The 23,723-nt window shown below is 35.8% G+C and overlaps 1 long non-coding RNA gene and 1 pseudogene across 1 annotated transcript; one reads left to right on the top strand and one right to left on the bottom strand.

Annotated features, from left to right (window-relative positions):
* Positions 1–4,209: 4,209 nt before the first annotated feature.
* LOC118617175 lies at positions 4,210–15,299 on the bottom strand. Its single transcript, XR_004956805.1, has 4 exons — positions 15,233–15,299; positions 8,816–9,002; positions 8,540–8,714; positions 4,210–4,228 (listed from the first exon to the last, which is right to left on the bottom strand). It is a non-coding gene; the product is annotated as an uncharacterized LOC118617175 (long non-coding RNA).
* A 6,795-nt stretch (positions 15,300–22,094) lies between these two features.
* On the top strand, positions 22,095–23,442 carry LOC118617676 (annotated as a pseudogene).
* The last annotated feature ends 281 nt before the right edge of the window (positions 23,443–23,723 follow it).

Here is a 23,723-nt window from a genome sequence, read left to right as displayed (position 1 = left end):
ACATACCTTGTTCATGGATTGGAAGAATTAACATCATTAAAATGTTCATACTACCCAAAGCAATCTATAGATTCAATGCAATCCCCATCAAAATACCAATGACATACTTCACAGAACTAGAACAAATACTTCAAAAGTTCATATGGAACCAAAAAAGACCCCGAACAGCCACAGCAATCTTGAAAAAGAAGAACAAAGTTGGACAGATAACATTACCAGATTTCAGGTTATACTACAAAGCCACTGTAATCAAAACAGCCTGGTACTGGCACAAGAACAGGCATATAGACCAGTGATACAGAATAGAAAACCCAGAAACAGACCCAAGGCAATATGCTCAATTAATATTTGACAAAGGTGGCAAGAGCATACAGTGGAATCAAGACAGCCTCTTTAATAAATGGTGTTGGGAAAATTGGACAGCTACATGCAAAAAAATGAAACTAGATCATCAACTTACACCATACAGAAGAATAAACTCAAAATGGGTAAAAGACTTAAATGTGACTCATGAATCCATAAAAATCCTAGAAGAAAATGTAGGCAACAAAATTTCAGACATCATACACAGCAGAATTTTCACTGATACATCACCTAAGGCAACAGAAACAAAAGAGAAAATGCACACATGGGACTACATCAAACTAAAAAGCTTCTGCACAGCAAAAGATATAATCATCAAAATAGAAAGGCAACCCACTGCCAATGATATATCAAATAAGGGGTTAATTTCCAGTGGGGGAAAAAGGAGAAACATGTGTAACAAAAATAAATTAATGAATTTTAAAAAATTAGTTGTGTTTCTATACACTGATAAGAAACTATTAAAAAGAGAAATTAAGAAAACAATCTATTTACCATAGAATCAATAAGAATAAAATACCTAAAGAATAAATTTAACCAAGGAGGTAAAATACTTGTACTTTGAAAACTATAAGACACTGATGAAAAAACTCAAAGGAGACACAAATAAATGAAAAGATATTTCATAGTCATGATTGGGAAAATAATATTTTTAAATGTCCATACAATCCAAAGCAATCTACAGATTTAATGTAATCCCTATCAAAATTCCAATGGCATTGTTCACAGAAATAGAACACACAATCCTAAAATTTGTGTTGAATTACAAAAGACGCCGAACAGTGAAAACAATCTTGTGAAAGAAGAATAAATTTAAGAGGCATCACACTTCCGGATGTCAAATAGTATTACAAAGCTACAGTAATCTAAACAGTATAGTACTGGCATAAAAACAGAAACACAGATCAACGAAACAGAAAAGAGAGCCCACAAGTGACCCCACACATGGGTTTAATGGCCAATTAATTTATGACAAAGGAGTCAAGAATATACAATGGGAAAGGACAGTCCCTTCAATAAATTGTGCCACATCAAAAGAATAAAATTGTACCAATATCGTATACTATATACAAAAATCAACTCAAAATGGACTAAATTTTTGAATGTAAGACCTGAAACTCCTATACCTGAAACTCCTAGAAGAAAGTCCTAGAAGAAAACTCAGAGGTAGTGAGGTATGGGTGGGCAACTGCCTTGACATCAGTCTTGGCAATGATTTTTTAAAACAAAAGCAAAGGCAATCAAAGCAAAAATAAACAAGTGGGATTATATCAAACTAAAAAGTTTCCATACAATAAAGATAACCATCAACAAGATGAAAAGGCAACCTACAGAATGGGAGAAAATGTCTTCCTATTATTTGATAAGGAGCTAACATCAAAAATACATCATTCAGTGTGCCATATTTTAAGCATTTAGTTAGAGGAGTACTGTATCGGCATATTCCCCCAAAAAGAAGCTATAATTACAGATAAGATATACTGAGTAGCAGGTGAAGAAGTTAGAAAGTGGCCAGTTGAAAGCAGAGCAAATATATAAAGTAGCTAAGGCAATCCAGTTCTGGAGAACTAAAATGAAACCCACAAACATCTTGTTGCTGATGACCTATAGAGAAAAAACACGAGATTAAAAAACAAGGTTATGATGCTCCAAACTTTGCAAAGTAGGCAGAGTCATTAGTAATCACAATTTACAGACGAATAAGCATCAAGGCAGATAGCAGTCAAGATCATATTGCTTTTGAAAAAGGGATAGAAAACAGGTCTTGTAACTCCTAGTCTAACATAGTTGCTATTTTATTGTACTATTTCTCTGGCTCATGTCTAACCAACCATACCTTTAATTCTTCACATACACCTGTCAAGTACACATTTTGGTCTTGTACATTTTATAAGAAGAATGATCAAGTTGCTCCTTCAGCCCAAATGAACAATCCAATGACCCTATACAATTATTGATACAATGTTTGCAAATAATCTTGAAACTCCAAACCAGGAGAGCTAAAAAGATGACAGATAAATAAAAGTATGTGAGAAGCACACAGTTTACTCTTTCCCAGAAAGCATCTCTGAAACAATCCCAAATAATAAATACATACTGATGACCATGTTTAACAATAACAACATTCAGAGCCACTCAAAAATAGACTAGTGTTGGTCCATGAACCACTATATTCACAAAAGAAAAATAAAGAAATCGAGAATAAGAGTTTAGAACTTTTATAGTGATTTGTTATAACCACAACATTTCATTACATTTTTAAAATCTATTATTCTGCAAAAGATTGAAAATGTAAGAGGAAAAATGTCCTTTACCACACATAACTTGAGAAGTACTGCTAGACTATACAAAACAGAATCAGTTTTATTACACAGCCATATGATAATATGAGAATTTCTCATATTGTTCAAATGACATACTTCTGAATCCTACATTTTTGAACTTGAAAAAAATTTTGAACAAGCCAGCCATGAAATAAGAAACTGCAATGTATCATTCAAGAAAGATTTTTTTTAAATGTTCTTTGGAGGCTGTTTATACTGTATACTACTTAACCACATGGCAAAGTAGTCTTTCTATTTTCTTCTAGATTGTAATAGAAATGAAAACTGATACCTAGTGGTCAAGAATCAATTTAAAGTTATCTTTTTTGAAAAATGGAAAAAGGAAAAAATTTAAGATGTGGAACACAGATTTCCTGAAGTGAATAAACAGCTTAAACATGAAGGTAGGTATATGCAAGAACATAAGCCAAAGCCAGAAAATCAGTATCAAAACATAAATTTAATAATGGCATTGTCACATTAAGAAAGTTGTCATATTTTTTAGAGATGTAACGTGAACAGTATGTGGGTGGAAAACATAGTGCCCAAATTGGCTTTGAAATACTTCTGCAAAGAAAAAGCCGAAAAAGATGAAGAGGAGGAGGAGTAAGGTTGGAGGCAGAAGGAGAAGCAGCAGCAGCAGTACCACCACCAGCTGCACTGGCAGCAGCAGCCATTGGCAAAAATCTTAGTTAATTGCTGAATCCAAGCAAAGGATATGTACTATATTATCCTCCTACTCTTGAGTATGTTTGAAATCTTCTTAATAATAATAATAATAAATCAATGAATTAGCTAGAAATAGTTATACTTCTGAAAAATCATTTTAGTGAAGTATTTTATTTACAACTCCTTTAAAATTTAAAAATAAAACCCATGAATTTATATTCTTCGACAGATTTTATAAAGTGCCAACAAGGAAAACACTAAAAAGTACTCTTAAAAGGTACATCCAGAAGCCATGTAGATGTAGTTCAAAGTGTAACTACACAAATTCACAGTCATATTTTTAGCTTTTCCAAAGCTAATAATAAAAAAAAAAGCCATCAAAGTAGCAGATATATGCCTTTAATGATAATTTAAGAGACTTTGGCTTTGCCACATGAAGTTGAATTTCCCAAAGTAGTCAATTATAGCTTGGTAATATCTTTTTTAGTGGATGAAGCTTGAGGATATCATGGAAGCCCTCTCTATTACCTTCCTTCCTGCCCTATTACCTATGATTCAATTTGTGGCTTTTTTTTTTTTTTTAACTTCCTTTAAGAGTATCAGAGATCGTGACTGCTAAAAAATTAAGAGAAAACTATGACAGTAACACACTTAATGCAATCACTATCACTAAAAATAACTCTTCCAAAATACTGATTTCTTGATAAACATGAACTTAATCACTTACAAACCTTGTTTTCTAAGAATTTAAATAACAAAAAGTGAATTCCAAAATATCCTTCATTTATGAGAAAAATAAACAATGCTCCAACTATTTCACTTTTATTTTTCCTTAAAGTGGCATCAAAGGACTGACTATACCATACCACCTCCTAGAAAATAAAAATGCTTGATGTTTAATATTTAATCCATTATTTTTTCCAAATAATACCATTCTTCATTCTTTTCTAAAAAAGTGATAAGGTTATATGTAATGAATGATTTTAAATCCAAACTAAGCCTCCTTCAAAGACTTTATCTTACAATCTTTAAAGACATACCGTTATGTTTCTGTAATGTTCCCTCCCAAGACTACAAGGAATCAACCATAAATTTAGAAACTAATATCCTGAAAAACAGGCTTAGAGTTGACTTGGTCTGTCATATACCTGACAATGCACACAACTATTCTGGAGGTAAAGAGGATTGAACACAGGTAATTTTCAAGACTTTCAAAAAGCCTCCTATACAAAGGTCCCAAGTTGACTATTTTTTAAAAATACCTGTGTTGGAAATGGAGAAAGTAATCTTTCAATCCAAGGAACCAACTATTAGGGTTTACTGAAATCTACTATTAGGCAAGTAACATTATGCTAGTAATTGATGATACAAAATGAATAAAACTTGATGCCTATCTTACGGGAAGTTCAGATAACCTGAGACACAGTGGAAGAAGAGTTTGAAAACAATGGCATTTTCTTCAATGGTTGGTATTAAAAATAAAATATAGTTGACTCCCAAATAACACTAGTTTGAGCTTTGTGGGTCCACTTATTCATGGATTATTTTTTTCAACAAATACTGTATATGGTATTTTCTCTTCCTTATAATTTCCTTAATGACATTTTCTTTTCCCTAGCTTATTTTATTGTAAGAACACAGTATATAGTACACATATAAAATATGTGCTAATCAATTGTTTATGTTATCAGTAAGGCTTCTGGTCAACAGTAGGCTATTAACAGTTAAGTTATATAGATTTTCAGCTTCATGGGGGGTTAGCACCAGTAACCTGTGTTGTGTTGTTCAAGGGTCATCTGTACTCCAAAAGTACTCCACAATGAACTATTCTAAAATGACTACAGAATCTATCTCATTTAATATTTTTATAAGTTATCTAGAATAATAAATACTGTAATCTTCTAATATGAAGATGTCAGGGAAATGTCAAACCTAACAAAATTCAACAGAAAGAATAACTGGAGAGATTATATAAAGAAACAAAAATCAATAATAAAAATAAGTATAATATAACAGAACTAATGGATTAATAAAGTAATATCTCAAACAGTCAGAATTAACTTTTTAAAAATCCTCATGGTAGGAGAATTCTTAGACAAGAAACTCATCTTATTTTCTTAAATCACAATCTATAAAGCTTCATAAATATGTTTCACAAATGTTTCACATTCACTAAAATAAAAATACAGAAAACAAAGAACACACTAACTAGCTACTAAAGACATTCCCCTACCTTAAATTGGAAATAAGCTATAGATTTCAATCTGTCTTTTAAATTACTGAGACGGAAATAGACAATAATGGGGCTAAAACAGGAAGGGAAAAAGCATAATTACTGGGGCCACCTCCCTTAGCTCATAGATATTTATACTTGCATAGTCATTCAAATTTGATTCTGAAAGTTGCTTGAATGTTTCTGACACTAGTACAAATGTTCTCTCACCCAGTGGGTTCACAGAGTTTTAGGATGTCAGTGAACAACGCCCCCCAACCGATATGAAAAGCATGTATGTAAAAATATGAAATTTTCTAAGAAGGCCACGGTTTTCATCAGATTCTCCCTTTGACATTCCTCTTTACATCTGATATGATTAAAGAAAGGTTAAGAATCAACCATCAAGCATATTGCCATTCTTTAGCCAATAAACCTGGAATTTTCTGTCCTTTGAATAAAAGCAATGAATATAAGCCGTGGACTTATTAGGAAGGGGGAGGGGGAAAGAGAGAGAGATCAGTTGCCTTCTGTACATGCCCCCAACCCCAACCTAGGAGCAAATCTGCAACCCAGGTATGTGCCCTGACAGGGAATCCAACCGGCAACCTTTTGGTGCACAAGACGCTGCTCAACTGAGCCACTCAGGCCCTACAGCTGTGGACTTTTTTTTTAAAAGCCTCTTTCCACTTTATTATTGGTTATAGTAAATTCATTCACACCTCATCTGAAAGTCCATTCTTAGATTTTGCTTATATACCTTCTGAAAATAGAGACCTTAAAAATAAAATCTGTACAAATTAATTTATATTAAAAGCGTTGCTTTTTAAAAAAAACATTTGTCACAAAATTCTAATTACAGGTTTTACAAATTAATAGAAACACTTTGCGGTTCTATAGCTCCCTGGCCTCTAACCTGAGAGCTTTGCTTCCTTAGTCTGTATACCACAAAGTTAATGATGAAAGAGTTATTTTAAACCCCTTTTGGCAAAGAGTCTCACACTCTTTGGAGTCTGAGGGGACAATATGCCTTTCATTTTACACTGTCATGGCACTTTATGTGTAGCACTACTAGACATCTACCTTGGCAGTAATAGCTCTGACAGCACAAACAACATTCTTTTTAATCACTTCTTGCCCAATATCGTCAGGGTTACAAATACCACATGGAATACACATAGCTCAATGATAAAATATAATATATTTTCATGACACTTAATATGTTTGTGTCCAATAGTCTAAGAAGCAACTGGCAAAAGAACAAAAATGGAAACAAGTGACCCATATATCCAGCGGAGGTACTGAAAAACATATACAGTACAGAAGTAAATGTACATTATATCTGAATTTCAAATAAGGCAAACTCATAAATGAGAAGGATTACTATACTCATAAAATAAGAGTGATCTGGAAAGAGATCTGGTAGTCATTATACACTGTTTCCTGAGGAGTAACATTTCCAATGTGCTGTTCTATTCAGAAAGGCCAACTGTAATAGTGGCCATTAACAGAAAGCATATTGGAAACAGAGAAGAAAAATATTACCTAAATCTATTTCTTTTGACAAGAACCAGACAATGCATGTATGTGAAAATAAAATTATTAGGAAGGTATGGGGTGGAGGCCTTCCATATGAAGGTGAACTATAAAACTTCGGAATCTTCAGCCTGGAAATAATGCTGAAAGGTAACTGGCACAATATGCACAAATTCCTAAGGCAAGAGGCAGGAACAGGGTGTGAACATGTATTATTTCACAAAAAAACAGAGTAACAGAACCAATAGAAACCAACAGAAATTCTAAGAAATCTACACTAAGCCCTGGCTGGTTTGCTGAGTGGTTAGAGCAGTGGCCTGTGGTCTGAAGAGACCTGGGTTTGGTTCACACTAAGGGCACGTACCTCGGTTGTAGTTTGTCCCCAGCCCTAATTGGGTCGTGTGGGTGGCAACCACTCGATGTGTCCCTTTCATGTCGATGTCTCTCTCTCTCTCTTCCTCTCTCTCCTTCCCACTCTATCTGAGTAAAATATCAAAAAATGTCCTCAGGTGAGGATAAAAAAATAAAATAAAATAAAGACGATCCTTCACTATCCTCCTCATTGAAGTCACCAACATCCATCTTCTTTCTAAATCAGAGCCTGAGCACAGATGAAGGTTATGCACTGCAAACTTTTACATGGCTCCATTCTTTCCATTCTTTCAAACCCTTTCCTCTCCTCAGCCTCCCCCACATCTAATCCATCAGAAAGCTCTGTTGGGTTTGCACTCAATGTATACTCAAGTCCCATTACTTTCTTTCATTTCTTCAAATATCACACTCTTCTGAGATACCATCTTTTTTGTGGACTTTAGAAACTGATTCACAACTGGTCTGCTTGCTTCTACTTCTGTTGCACTAGTTTATTCTCTACACAGTCACCAAAGAGCTCTTTAAAACCATACATCAGATTATGTCACTTCCCCTGAGAAAATAAATTTAAAAAATAAAAATAAAGACTAATTGGCTTTGGCAAAAGTAGCTTTATATATTAATTTCATATTTAGTATCTGTGAATGCAAAGTTTATTCTAAGTATATTTTTTTAAAAACTAACATGGAATTACTGAAGTTCACCACTATCAGGAAGACCCAATTTAATATGCAGTTTACAGTGTTATTTACACTTTCTGTTGTAGTTACAAGCTGTAAAACTTACATTATCCACACGATAAACATGCTTGTGAAAATATTCTCAAAAAATATAGAAAGTTCTAGAACAAAATGTCATTAAATATTAAGCACTGTTTCTATAGAACAGAACAAATATGATCTTTTAACAAATAGATTTATAAATACATATTCTAGACTGGGGGTGGGAAACCTTTTCTCTGTCAAGGGCCACTTGGATATTTATAACATCATTCCTGGGCCATACAAAATTATCAACTTAAAAATGACCCTGCTATATTTGGTCAAACATTTAATTAACTCACCCCTAATGTGATGGCTGGAACTGCTTCTCTTAGGTGAGGTGTGTGATGTTAGCTGGTATTGATGATGTTGCTACTTGCAACTGCTTTTTCAGGTTTGCATCAGTCTGTCTGGAATGTAGTTGACTATTTGCAATGGTAAGTTTTAAAAAGAACTGCTCACAGAAGTAAGTTGTTCCTAACAAAGACACATATTTCAATGCATGTATCCTCAAAGTGGGAAATTCATTATAGCTTATGAAATGTTTACAGAACTCAAACATTGGGAGGTGGCTGTACCTAGCATTCGGCTCATCATCGCTTTGCAGCTGAATAATTTCGTTGTTGTAGGTTATCAGGCACATCCGTTAGTTCCCAGTTGAACAGTGTGGCAAAAATGTTCCATTACATTTGTTTACTTTTCATGTCCTTGAATCTTTCACACATTCACCAGCATATTCAAGTGTCCTAGAAAGTTTTTGTCCTTCTATAGTGGAAAAACGCACTGTGTTAGTCCTTTCAAGTTGCACTTTCCACAGCCTTAATTTAGCTTCAAATGATTTCACGTTTGAAAGCAGAGAGCCAAGAAGCTGGTTGGGGCTTCACAGCTCTGAGAGGTACGTGGTAATGTACACCATGAATGCTAAATCATACAGCCACTTGCTATCACTATGTTCCCTGACAAGTTTTCTCTTCATCTCCATGAATTGCTTGGCTTCATCCTGAAGTTCATAAAACCTCATGAGCATGTTCCCACAACTCAGCCACTGCACTTCACAGTGATAAACTAAGATGCCCATACTCAAGAGTCAAGATCATTCAGTAACTCCTTACACTGGTGGCTGTTAAACGCTCTGTTTTTGACAAAATATATGCATGAAACTACCATTAACATCACATTGTTGAGTGGCAACAACTGTGCACAGAGACTCTGTTGGTGTATGACGCATACAATTAAATCACTTGGATCAAGACTGAGATGATTCAGTTCTTCCTTGATAAATGCAATTAACCTGTTTTTCAAGCCAACCACGGCTGGAGCTCCATCTGTGTAATAAGGCCACTTAACTTTTCAAATGCTAGCTCAAGGTTTTTCATTGATAAAATAAGTCTCTCAAATAAGTCCTCACCTCCTGTAGTACCACGCATGGCTTCCAGTGACTGCAGTTCCTCTCACGCGTCAAACTGTGCAGTTTCCCAGGATTGAAAATGGCCAGTTGGACAGTATTTGTTAAGTCCGTTGTTTCGTCACAAGCCACAGAGAAAAATTGGAAATCTCCTGCAGAATCCTTTAGTGTTTTTTCAATATCTTGGGCTAAGTCAGTAATGCCAACTGAGATGGTTGACAAACTAACAATCTGAAACAATTTTACTTTGTCTAGTGGTAACAACTCCCCAGCAGCCACCATGCACTCTTTCACAAACTCTCCCTCTACATAAAAAATCACAGCTTCTTTGATATTAGCTCATTCACTACATAACTCATCTGAATAACATTATCTCTGTCACAACAAGGCTTAGTGAAAGAGGCTTGCTGTGATTTCAAACTCGGCTGAAGAGCACTGATTTTACCCAGACACATTTGGCATTCCAATTCATTGAGTTTAGCATATTTTGAGCTGTAATGACACTCCAGGTTGGCTTTTAATATTACTACTAACGCATCAGCACAAACTAGGCACACAGGTTTGCCTTTGACTTCAATAAAAATATCATTTGTCCATTTCTCTTGGAAAGTTCAACACTCTGCATCACCTTTTCTTTTCTTTGTAACTGCCATTTGTAGGATGTCATACCATTTAAGTTTTAATAACTATCCAGTGTGTGTATCACCAGTGACGCAATTATTTTGCTTTGATCACTGTTCTAATCCTGCATCTTGGATTTGGAACATATCCAACGTTCATATAATTGACTCTTGAGGTCTTTTCTATATACTGTAATTTCCTGAATCTTCATCTGAGATTCAGTTTCTGGGAGGATTGTTGATCGTGGATGTGTGGATAAAAGTTAGATTGGAGTTATCATCTACATCAACAAAGAAGTTGACAACAATGTCATCAATCATTAGAGGCAAGGTCATCAACGTTGTGAGGAATCATCTCATTGCATCTTGTCTCATCATCACAGGATCGCCATAGTTCCATCAGTGTGTTAACACTTTCACAACAACTGCACTTCCAACCGGCCTGGCACTGACTGTCCTGAATCACCACAAGACAGGCAGACGGGCCGATGAGAAGCATACGTGACTGTCCCGTCATGTACACTCTTATGTGTCCTGTCTATCCCATAATGGACATTCTGTGCCTGTTCCTCAAAATGTACGTTATTATTATTACTCACTTAATATAAATTTAAGTTGCTTTGAGAAAAGCTCCTAGATTTATTGAATTTCAAGTCCCGCTTGTGGTTGCCTTGGCAGGGCCAGACCAAGTGATTTCATGGGTCTTATACAGCCCACAGGCCGGACATTCCCCACCCCTGCTCTAGATCCTCACCAAAAAATGAGTGAAATACAGAAAAAATAAAAGTAAAGGGCATAATTAATGACTCCTTTACTTATAATCAACAAAACATAAGTTTACTTATTTTTAAGTTACGTTGGTATTTTAAGTAATCATTATCAATTTGGGGGGCAAGACTCTACAATTCTGCAATTTCAAAGGAATGAATAGGGCAAAATAATTAATAATAAATAGGGAAAATATTTTTTTCTCAATAAATTATCCCTAGTCACTATACAAATCATGAGATAAAACTTGTTACTTTCTACCTTGGATTATACCATGATGATGTAAAAGAACAAGTAGAAAAAGAAATCAAAAAGGAAATGTTATAACAATAAGCCTGTCTAGGGCAGGGACTAGTTCAAGTACCTGCCAACATTCAAAGAGCCACCCAATAAAACTCAGTGGCGAGACTTCCGGTCAAGATGGCAGGTAGGTAAACGTGGTATCGCGTCCTCCCACAACCACATCAAAGTTACAACTAAACTACAGAACCACCATCATTCAAAAACGCCTGAAATCAAGCTGAATGGAAGTCCTACAACTACGGAATTAAAGCAGCAGCCGCATCAAGACTGGTAGGAGGGGCGGAGGGGACGGGCTGGTCCCACACCCACGTGCGGCGGATAAAAATCAGGAGGATACCTCGGCTGGGAAGGTCCTTCTTGAGGACTGAGGGGGTCCTCGTCCCACACCAGGTGCCCCGCTCACGGTTCCAGTGCCAGGAAGAGAGTCCCCATAACTTCTGGCTGGAAAACCAGCGGGAACTGAGGCTCAGGGAAGCTGACGTGGCTGGAGCCCCAGCAGCTCCTTAAAGGGCCCGCGCACGGACTTGTCGGACTCTCTCCCTCTAAGCTCGGAGGGGAGGCAGCTCGAGGGGCACCAGAGTCATACAGGGAAGAACTGAGCTGTTTGGCACCGGAGCGAGGGCTAGAGAGGGGGCTTTCTCCCGGACAAACGTGCTGTCAGAGGCCTTTGTTCCTTTGGTGAGCCCTTCCCGGGGGCGGCAGTCACCATATCTGGGACTCCAGCAACCTGGCTCACACTGGTAGCCCCATCCTAGTGATTCCCTAAGGCCCCGCCCCACCCAACTTTCAGGCCCACCCAAGCTGTTGCCACTTGCTTAACCATAGGATTGGTCTGTCTTGGATCCTGCTTCAAGTTTTTCCTAAATTCTTTCAAACGAGCAGCATCTGGTCTCAGCGAGCCCTATACCTCTCATTAAGTAATACACTGAAACAAACACAGGGAGGCAGCCCAAATGAGGAGACAAAGAAACAGGTCCCAAATGAAAGAACAGAACAAAACCCCAAGAAAAGAACTAAGTGAAATGGAGATAAGCAACCTAACAGATGCTGAGTTCAAAATACTGCTTATTAGGATGCTCAATGAACTCAGTGAGAACCTCAGTGAACTTAGGGAGGGCCTCAAGAGCATAAAAAAGGACCAAAACAAGATGAACCCACACCAAGACACATCATCATCAAAATGCAAAAGGTTCAAGACAAAGAGAGAATCCTAAAAGCAGCAAGAGAAAGGCAGCTAGTTACCTACAAGGGAGTCCCCATAAGGCTGTCAGCTGATTTCTCAAAAGAAACTTTGCAGGCCAGAAGGAAGTGGCAAGAAATATTCAGAGTGATGAAAAGAAAGAACCTACAACCAAGATTACTCTATCCTGCAAAGCTGTCATTTAGAATCGATGGCCATATAAAAACTTTCCTAGACAAGAAAAAGTTAAAGGAGTTCATCACCACCAAACCGTTATTATATGAAATGATGAAGGGTCTTTTTGAAGAAAAAGATAAAATATATGAACAAACAAAATGGCAATGAATACATATCTATCGACAATTGAATCTACAAATAAAATGAACAGGTAGAACAGAAACAGTATCATAGATACCAAGAACATTTTATTGGTTGCCAGTTGGGAGGGGGGTTGGGGGAATGGGTGAAAAAGGTGAAGAGATTAAGAAGTACAAATTCATTGCTAGACTGACAAACCTCAAAGGGAAAGGGGTTGGGGGGGTGGGAAGAGATAAACCAAAGAACTTTTATGCATAACCAATGGACACAGACAATAGTGTGGGAAAAGGTGGGAGGAGGGCGGGAGTGGGGAGGAGGGGGTCAATGGGGGAAAAATGTGGAACATCTGTAATACAATTTACATCCAACAATAAAGATTTAAAAAAAAAAACAAAAAAACTCAATGGCAATTAGTTATAACCAATAGTAGAGTCTATAGCAATCCATCAGGGTAAATTCTAGCCTGGGCTCTGCCTGGAAAAAAACCATTCCCTACATTGTGTTCTCCTGATTTTCCGCCACTGCTCCAATGTAAATGAGGCACAAGAAATAGTAAGAAATTCAGCTATTGCTACAATGAAATTACCTCAACCAAAAAGCATGTATTAAAAGTTCTTAACTTGATAATGTAGTTAACGTTGCATGAAGAAATATGGTCAATTGCAAGTTATATATATCAGGGAAGAGGAGCAATGGAAAAATCAAAATGGACAGATCATCACTCAGCTGTTTAGAGTCATGACCCCACTCTACACAACAGTGAAGCTTGGCTAAATACCAGAAAAGTAGCCATAACTTAGCTAAGAAATAATAGGTCCATTCACTCAATTCAGGACTCCCCAGACAGGGTTCACCATAACACATCTGCCATACTAGGTAAAAATCTGGGCCATGATTTTAGCTGCACAGCAAAGTGCTTCAATGTGAGTCAAGAACAGAAGAACTAGGTGGCACTGCAGTTAAAGAACTGAGAAGAAATGTAAATGAAAAAGTAATCTACTTCATCTTTAGAGAGCAGTTCTTATTTATGCCACCTAAGAATTTAGGTATTCTTAATCTAATTTTTGAAGATGAAGACAACTAATTGATTTTTACTGTACTTCTTTTGGACCTAAACAGAAAATTTTGATGTAAAAGTATTAAAACTGATTTAAAATGTCTGTAAACCAGAGGGCACATCTTAAAGCAAAGTATCAAAAAACAAATTGCATTTATTTAATCGACCCAATACTACAGCGCTAAATAAAATCTTATACTGAATGTAAATCACTGACTTTTTTATTTAAAAATGGGAAAATTTCGCCCTGGCCGGTTTGGCTCAGCGGTTAGAGCATCACCTGCGGTCTGGAGAGACCCGGGTTCGGTTCCTGCTAAGGGCATGTACCTCGGTTGCAGTTTGTCCCCGGCCCTGGTTGGTTGTGTGGGTGGCAGCCACTCGATGTGTCTCTTTCACGTCGATGTTTCTCTCTCTCTCTCTCCCTCCCACTCTATCTGTACAAAAAAATGAAAAAATGTCCTCGGGTGAGGATAAAAAAAAAAAAGGAAAATTTCAAGTCCTCATACTTATAGTTCACCTTTTGCCCAGTTTGGATTATATGTTATAAACCTAAAAATCTTAATTAAAAAGCAACTTAACAGAGAAGTAGAAGGTAGTGTAAAAGAATAATACCCTATTTTTTAATTAAGGTCATTAATTCCTTAGGACTAATAACTAAAAATCTACCTTTTTTATTTTTTTTGAAGCTAAGGTATCTATTTTTATTTAATTTATTTTTGTTGCAGATGGTTCTCCTTTCCCCCCACTGATTCCCCCCTCCCCACCCCTCCCCGCCCTGTCCCCAGCTTTGTTGTCCAGGTCCATTGTTCATGCACACATGCATATAAGTACTGTGGTTTATCGCTCCCCCACCACCCCCTCTTCTGGGAATTGTCAGTCTGTACCCCACTTCCACATCTCTGTGACTACCCCATTCCTCAGACTGTTATGTTCATTATATTCCACATATAAGTGAGATCATATGATACTTGTCTTTCTCTGCTTTGCTTGTTTCACTTAGGATAATACTTTCCAGGTCCCTCCATGTTAAGAGATCCTTCTTTCTTACAGCTGCATAGTACTCCATTGTGTATATGTGCCACAGCTTTTTTATCTATTCGTCTACTGATGGACATTTGGCTGTTTCCAGATCTTAGCTATTGTAACTAGTGCTGCTACAAATACAGGGATACATATATTCTTTCTGATTGGTGGTTCAGGCTTCTTAGGGTATAATTCCTAGAAGTGAGATCACTGGTCAAATAAAATCCACCTATTTTTAACGGCCATGTAAAACTGCTGCTAGTTCCAGTCAAGGACATATTAATAAAAATAAATAGAGGCCTGAATGAAAGTGTACTTTACCGATGGTTAGACCCAATGTCTGGACTTCATCTTTATTGTGGATAAATTTTATAAATATACATTACCTAAGGTAAATAAAGAAACAATAGAAACACATTTATTTAACTGACTCCTTATAGAAATACAGCAAATTTTAAAACAAATTGATAATTTCTTAGATTTTTATACAATGTTAATTTTATACTCAATTTATTATCCCCAATCAAACAGCTTACTTTCAGACTACCTGTGTATAAGAACAATGTTACCAGCTTTCGTCAACCAGAATTTTCTCTTCCTCTATTGATCCTGCAATGATCTGTACCCATTTAAAAACTAGAGAGAAGGAAAATAAACCACCTTGTGAAAAGAGAAGCCTTAAAACACCACACAATTAGGAAACCATTTCTGCCACCACTACTTGCTTACCCTGGAATTAATTTCTATAGTCTCAGCTTCCTCATCTAACAAAAGCAGTCTAAAACAACCTTCTAGACCTACAAATTCTTCATCTTTACCTCTCCAGGGCCTCATAGTCACCTCTTAAAGTTATAAATCAAATAAACAAAAATTTTCATTAGAAGATCATTTCCAACACCAATGCACAAAGAATAAAAGTCCTGTAGAAAACCAGAGCAAACTAGTCTCTCTCTGTAGGGAAGCAAGTAGAAGCTGACCAAGTAGGCAAAACAACAATTTGAGTAAATGTTCAGTTCCTTGAAGTGGGTTTAATTATTCTTTTGAAGCATAGTTACAAGGCAAAATAGCAGGTTTAAAAAACAAAAACAAAAACAAAAAAAACAGTGAAAAGTAAAAAATGTTAAAACAAAGTTTTTGTTTAAATGACTATACATTATAAAACTTATACAATTTAGCCCTGGCCGGTTTGGCTCAGCGGTTAGAGCGTCGGCCTGCGGTCCTGGGAGACCCGGGTTCGGTTCCCGCTGGGGGCGCGAACCTCGGTTGCAGTTTGTCCCCGGCCCTGGTTGGTTGTGCGGGTGGCAGCCACTCGATGTGTTCCTTTCACATTGATGTTTCTCTCTCTCTCTCTGTTCTTCTCTCTCCCTCCCACTCTACCTGAACAAAAGATGGAAAAATGTCCTCGGGTGAGGATAAAAAAAAAAAAAAACTTATACAATTTAGAAACAGAATTATAACTAGAATAAGTTCAACACTCATTTTACGAATGAGGACACTGACATTCAGAAAGGCTGATCCAGAACTTTTTCTGTGCTATTTTTAATTTGTCATTAATTTCAGATTAGTTTCTCCATGATAGAAATAAAAATCAAGCAAGAAGTAATTATCAAGCTTAAAACTCAATCCGTAAGTTGAAAATGAATAAGACTGAATGCATACCCATGTTTCTGTAACAGTAACTAGGATCAGCTTTAGCAAGCTTGCTGAACCAGGGTTATGAGCTGTGAATACTGTGTATGACGGGAGAATGTATCCATGTCTGGGTGGACAGAGAAGGCCTTCCAAGGAAATGTCTTTAACTCAAGAGCTCTAAGATGAATAAGAGGTGATGAGAGAAAAGAACATTTCAAGCAGAAACAACCACATGTTCAAGGGCCATAAGAGAAAAAGAATTATAGAGAAATTGTAAGTATGACTGAAATTAGAAAATGTGATTGAAAAAACAGGGAGAACCAGATCACAGAGGGAGTTCAAGCCCCATCGACATTTAGATTTTATTCTAAACCACTGAAATAAGGGAGGTACTAGCAGATTTGCATTTTGTTTGCCATACAAAGAATGAATTAGAGGGGAAACTTCAGAAAACTATTAAAAATGTTTTCCATAATTTGGAAATGACTATTTTTCCTCTTCAAATATTCAGAATCACATTCTGAACCTCCTAAAACAATTTGTGGCAATAAATAGCACAGTTAAGAACTTATGCTAAGTTCTAATACTATGTTATTTAGCTGACACGATGAAGTTGGTTTATCAGATATGGAGGTGATTAACCCCAAAGTAACAACTTTCATTTAATTAAATGAGTTTTGAAGAATCCAGGAATACTACACACACTTACCAGAATTTTTATAATGGGCTAGAAAAAAATTATCAATGAATTCATCACTACTGGTTTCAATCATCTGAATAAATAGTAATACCTCATTTCAAATGTTTTCTATTACATATTTAACAAAAACTATGCTATAAAGCATAAGTCCTTAAGAGGGAAAAAAAGACATTGTATAAAAGAATCAAATATTATAATTATTTGTTAACTACACATTTCTTTGTCTCTCATATACTGTATAATCAAAAGTTAATTGAAACCCTGGACAGTTTGTCTTAGCGGTTAGAGTGTCGACCTGCAGACCAAGGAGTTGTGGGTTTGAGTCTGGTCAAGGGCATGTACATCAGTTGCGATTCGGTCACTGGCCCTGGTCAGGGTCATGCAGGATGCAGCCAATCAATGTGTCTCTCTCACATCAAAGTTTCTCTCTCTCCCTCCCACCCCACCCCCAGCACTCTATCTGAAGATAAATGGAAAAATATCCTCAGTGAGGATTAAAAACAAAAGTTAATTGAATACCTTTCCAAGGAACCGCTTACTCTGCCAGTGTTAGATACAGAACTTCCAGAGAGGAAGCAAAAGAAAGTTCTTCCTACTTATACACTGTCAAGGATAAAAGTAGGACTAATCAAAAGATTCCCGCCAAGAACTCCTTGACATCAGCTAATATTTCACTGATAATTCAGTAAAAGAAAATTCAGTATATACAGCCTTGATCTCCGTGAAATGGCTCATGTGTCAGAGATCTTTCATTTGCCATTCAAAATGACTACCGTAAAACATGCTGAAAACTGTGCAATGCAGATTTTTCACTTAAAGTTAACAATGTAATTTTATAAGTCAAAACCAATGTATAGAAAATACTATTTATAAATACAAGTTCAGTCTCTGAATACATAATTCTGTAAAATCAAGATGTGAAGGTAAATGTTCTTTAAAATAGTCTGAAAAAATGTTTTAATTTTCTGGCAGGATGCTTTTAAGAAATGCTTTAAGAATTAGTCTGGAAAAACACGGCTAAAGCTACATTAAACAATAATCATTAAAGAGTCTTCAGACACAGGTTAAAATATTCTTCTCACAAATTTTTACATAATTTCACCCTTACCATTCTAAGTATTATGCTCTAATAAGGACTATCCTAATCTTCAGCCAGCAATATTTTCAGGCTGATATTATTATTCTCATTTCCTTGAATAATATCCATACTCCAGGGCCATTTTCCTTCTCATATTCAATATCATGCATGCTTGTATCAAGGTTCCTTTCTTCATATCCTGTCACAGTATCAATCACTGCCTCCTGTCCACTCAATCCACTTTTGATTTATCAGCCGCCGTCTTTCTGGACTCCATAACTCGACCCAAACCATTTTAACAAGACATTGACAAATAGCACCCAGTATCACATCAACCTGTTCCACTTAGTAAACTAAGAAACAGTAACTGTGACATCTCTGCATAAGTATTCCATTCTATTCCCCAGACTGATGTATATTAATGAGGAGATGGTATTTGAAATGCTTCTTCCACATCAGCATCTAATATGATCAAATTAGGAAATGGGATGATTTATTAAATTTTGTAGAGCTGAAATATTTCTTTATATCGCTATATGTGTGGTTTCAGAAAGTGAGCTGTTGCTTTCAATTTTTCTACTGAGGATGTGCCTGCATTTCACAGACGAATTATTGTCTTTAAAAAGATTGCAAGAAGGCAAAATGTTATTAAGCAAATGCTCAGTAAAACAAACTAAATCAGTTTTAAAATTCCTAATTTAATGTAAATCTTGGTTGTTTCACTGAAATTCAGTTTGTGATCTTATTAAGTCATATTTGCATCATACTGTCTTGCTGTAGGACAGTTTTAAATTTATAGCATTACCAAGCAGCTTCACTTCTTGACTTTTAAGATATGTCCTCAATAAAATAATTGCTCTATAAGCACACATTTTGTTCTTATTTTCAGGTATAAGACAAAATAAAGATCAATGGGTTAATATACAAATAAAATAAAAATACAAAATCAATTATTTGGGTCACTTCTATACTTTTCATAATTAGATGTTAAAATGTTTTTATTAAAGTGCTCCCCAACTAAAGTTCAATAACCGTTTCATGGGCAGTTTAAACTTTGAACAATGAATTAGTTTTTCAATATATTTGTATATGAAAGGGATATTTAATATGTTCACCAAATTCAAACTGGAAATGAGAAAGAATAAATGTAAAACTCATGTTTTCCATAAACAGATTCTCATCTTACCTCATCTTCTATTTTCTAGATATCCATATATTCCAGAAGTCAAAAACTATAGGATTTCCAAGTACAAAATCCATATTTAAGTGTAGATGTAGGCTAACCTCAGCATACTGGGTTTATATATTCAATAGTTTTCTAATGGAGCCACCAATGGTTTATTTTGGCTCATGGACAAATCAAAAGATTATAAGCAAATGAATTCTGAAGTAGCTCTGATTTCATTCATTGACTAAAAACTACCTATAAATCAAAATAGAGCAATACAATGCAGGCAGTGTTTGAGAAGGAGGAAAACATTACAAAATCAGGAAAAATATAGATCACCCAGTAAAGAATTAATTATGATTCTCATATATTTACTAATTTACTACTTAGATTCGATTATGTGAACAAGGATCATTTGATTGCTTTTACGTGCAGTAATAAACTTACAATTTTAAAGAAGCCAATCTAACTTTTAAATTTAAAAAAATTCAACGTTCATCAAGTTGAAGAAATACCACATTGTTAAAATAAAGTACAATCTTTCTCTTTAATATTCAGAAAAAGACATCAGAAAAACAGAACACAAGAAGTGCTGCCCTTTGTTCTTTAAATCAAGGATCAAAGCGTGGAGAAAATGAGAATTAAACATTTTTTAAATCTGTTAAACTAGTAAAATTGGATAAAATAGAAGCAAATTCACATATTATAGCATGCAGTATAAAGAACTAATAATTAAAATAATAATTTTTAAAACCTTAACATTTTTACTGGCCTTTATAGTTTGGAAAGTATCTTTAATATACTACCTTACTAGATAAATGGATTTTCAGAAATTGTTATTCTCTCTTTCCAATTAATAAATATTTCTTACTTGTTCTTCTTATAGTAACACATTCTTAATAAAAATTTTTCCCTAATATCAAAAACTCTGCTCTTCCCTAACACCCTTGACACTGTACAGGATACAGTTATTAGATTTAAACTGTCTCATTCAGTGTTCCTCCCGTGTGTGTGTGTGTGCGCGCGCGCGCACGCGCGCGCGCACAGGCATACGTGCATATACATGTGGCATGCTTGTCTTATCATCACATTTAGTCTAAATGCTCCTTGAGTAGAAACCTATATAGCATTTAAGGGAAAAGAAATAACAGAGATAGGTCAATTAAAACATTGCATTTAATGGAACAGGAAAACAATTTAGAATCCATACATTTCTTCAAATTTATGTCAACTCTCTGAGTCTACGTATATAGACATATTTGTAGCATACATAAAAAAATCAGGAAATGAAACAAAACTTCATTTAAGAAATGGCTGATTTCAAATGCCATTCCTTGTGTTTACAAAATATAGCAAAATAGTCTACAAATAGTAATTGCTACATAATTAAGATATATACTAGCTATTTTATAACCACATTTATAACTACACCAAAAAAATTAACATCAATAATTGAAATTAGAAAGTATTATTATTATAAGTTCCTACTGAGAATATGCTATGTTCATACATATACAGTAAGAGGATGCACAATGTTAAGAAACCACCTAAGTCAATGATTACCATACATCACACAAAGTCTTCAATTTCACTCTTGAATTAAAATTTTAAAAATGTCTATTAAGAAAAAAGATTAATGCTAAAGAGCCCTAAGAGTCAATAACACTAGGAAATAGTTGTCTAGGAATGCCTAGCTTGTGACTAAATCTATAAAAATCCTCAATGTCAGCTACATACAATGGGTCATTTGGATATGGTATAGTATATAGCATTATTTTAGGTCCATGTGAGACAATAAAAAGAAAATCAAGCTGACTGTGGAGTCTTTAATCTATAGTAGTGACTACCAAGATTAGAAAACAAATCGAGAGAGGAGAACAACAAAAAAATATGTTTCAGAAATAAGCCATAATCATCTTGATAAGAAACGGCATTTTAACATAAACCAACACTTTTTTTTTTTCCAAAAAATAAAAATCACCAGCAAATAAGAACTATAGAAGATTCTTCTTCAGTTTTATAAAAGGCAGTCACAAAAAAAACCTACAACTAACATCAAATCTGAAGTTGAAAGCCTTTCCACCTAAGACAGGAAAAATGGCAAGGATGCCCAATATCCCCACTTTTCTTCAACACTGAACTGAAAATCCTAGACAATGCAAAAAGCCAAGAAAACTGAATAAATGACACACCATTTTAAAAGAGAAGTAAAAATTCTCAATTTTCAAATAATATGATTGTTTTTGCAGAAAAATCATAAGGTATACTCAAAATATCTACTAGAATTAGTAAGAGTAGCAAGGTTGCAAGATTTGAAGTAAATATATAAAAACATAAAATATACATTATGCAAAACAGATAATGTATATGAAACATACAGTCGAGCCCTGGCCAGTTTGGCTCAGTGGGTAGAGCATCGGCCCATGGACCAGAGAGACCTGGGTTCGGTTCCCACTAAGGGTATGTACTTCGGTTGCAGTTTATCCCCGACCCCGGTTGGGGTCATGTGAGTGGCAGCCAGTCAATGTGTCTCTCTCACATCGATGTTTCTTCCTCTCTCTTCCCCCCTCTCTCCCTCCTGCTCTATCTGAAGACAAACGCAACAATGAGCTCGGGTGAGGATAAATACACACACACACACACACACAGTCGATTTATTTCTATATATCGGCAGCAAATTATTGGAAAATAAAATTTAGAAAGAATTTCTTTTCCAATAATATCAAAAAATTTTAAATAAATTTAACAAAAGATGTGGAAAAGTGCTACACTGAAAACTACAAAACACTGTTGGGAGAAATAAAGAAAATCCAAATAATTGAGAGACAGATCATATTTATAAACTGGAAAATTCAATTTGTTATGATGAACAGTCTCCTATTCTATTGGTTCAATTAACTCCCAATAAAACTTCCAATAGAATTGTTTGGGAAACTGTCAAGCCAATACCAAAATTCATATGGAATTACAAAAAATAATTTCTAATTTTAAGACTTATAAAATTACAGTAATCAAAATGGTAGGGGGGGTACTGATATAAAAACAGATAGGTCAATGGAACCAGACAGACTCTCTAGAAATAAAATCACTTTCATACAGTTGATTGGTGTTTGACATAGGCACCAAGATTACTCTGTAGGAAATTAAAACTTTTTAAAAATGGTACTAGACCACCACATGAAAAAAAAAGATGAACCTCTAATCCATGTCTCATACTATACACAAAGAATCATTTGACAATGATGTCAGCAAGATGGCGAAATAAGGGGCAAGCGTGAGGGTTGAGGGCAGGGGCAAGTGGGGAAGGATGGCAAGAGAGATACAAGTCCTGGCCCCCAGCACCCACATAGTCCTCCCAACTCAGTCATAATCAAGGTGATCATCTTCAACAACCATGAGGAAGCTGTGGCTCTTCAAGTTCTACCAGCTTTGTAGTGAAGATACACAACAGCCAATGATTAGGGAAACATTCCATTTGGTATCTAAGAGAGATAAAAAGGTTTGCAATTTCCTAGGAGGAGGATTGTTAACTGGAGGATCTGACAACAAAATGATTTACAGACATTATGTAACATTATATTTTGTCTTCTGTGTAGATTTTTCAGAAAGTGAACTTGGCATTTTAGATCTAATTCAAGTATTTGTGGAAACATTAGACAAGTGTTTTGAAAATATCTATGAATTGGATTTAATTTTCCATGTAGACAAGGTACTCAATATTCTTACAGAAATGGTGGTGGGGTAATGGTTCTGGAGACCAACATGAATGAGATTGTTACATAAACTGATGCACAAAATAAACCGGAGAAATCTGAGGCTGGCTTAGCAGAAGCTCCAGCCCGTGCCGTATCACGTAAAGAATGTGAATCTTCCCGAGATTCCCAAGAAATACTAACATTGGTGACATCAGTATAAAAGTGCCAAACTGCCTTCTTTTAAATAACAAGACTTAAAGGCCACTCCCAGGTAAAATCCAAGGGGAAAAGTCATCTAAGCTTACCATAGTTCATCAGAAATAGAGGAGAAGAGCCCTGGCTGGTTTGGCTCAGCCGTTAGAGCATTGGCCTGCGGTCCAGAGAGACCTGGGTTCAGTTCCCACTAAGAGCATAAACCTTGGTTGCAGTTTGTCCCTGGCCCTGGTTGGTCGTGCAGGTGGGAGCTACTTGATGTGTCCCTTTCACGTCAATGTTTCTCTCTCTCTCTCTCTCTCTCCCCCCCCCCATTCTATCTGAAC

Source organism: Molossus molossus, unplaced genomic scaffold (genome assembly GCF_014108415.1).
Source record: "Molossus molossus isolate mMolMol1 unplaced genomic scaffold, mMolMol1.p scaffold_m16_p_5, whole genome shotgun sequence".
Classification (NCBI taxonomy): Eukaryota; Metazoa; Chordata; class Mammalia; order Chiroptera; family Molossidae; genus Molossus; species Molossus molossus.
Note: the sequence above shows the minus strand (reverse complement) of the source record. Positions and strands in the feature narration are given on the sequence as shown.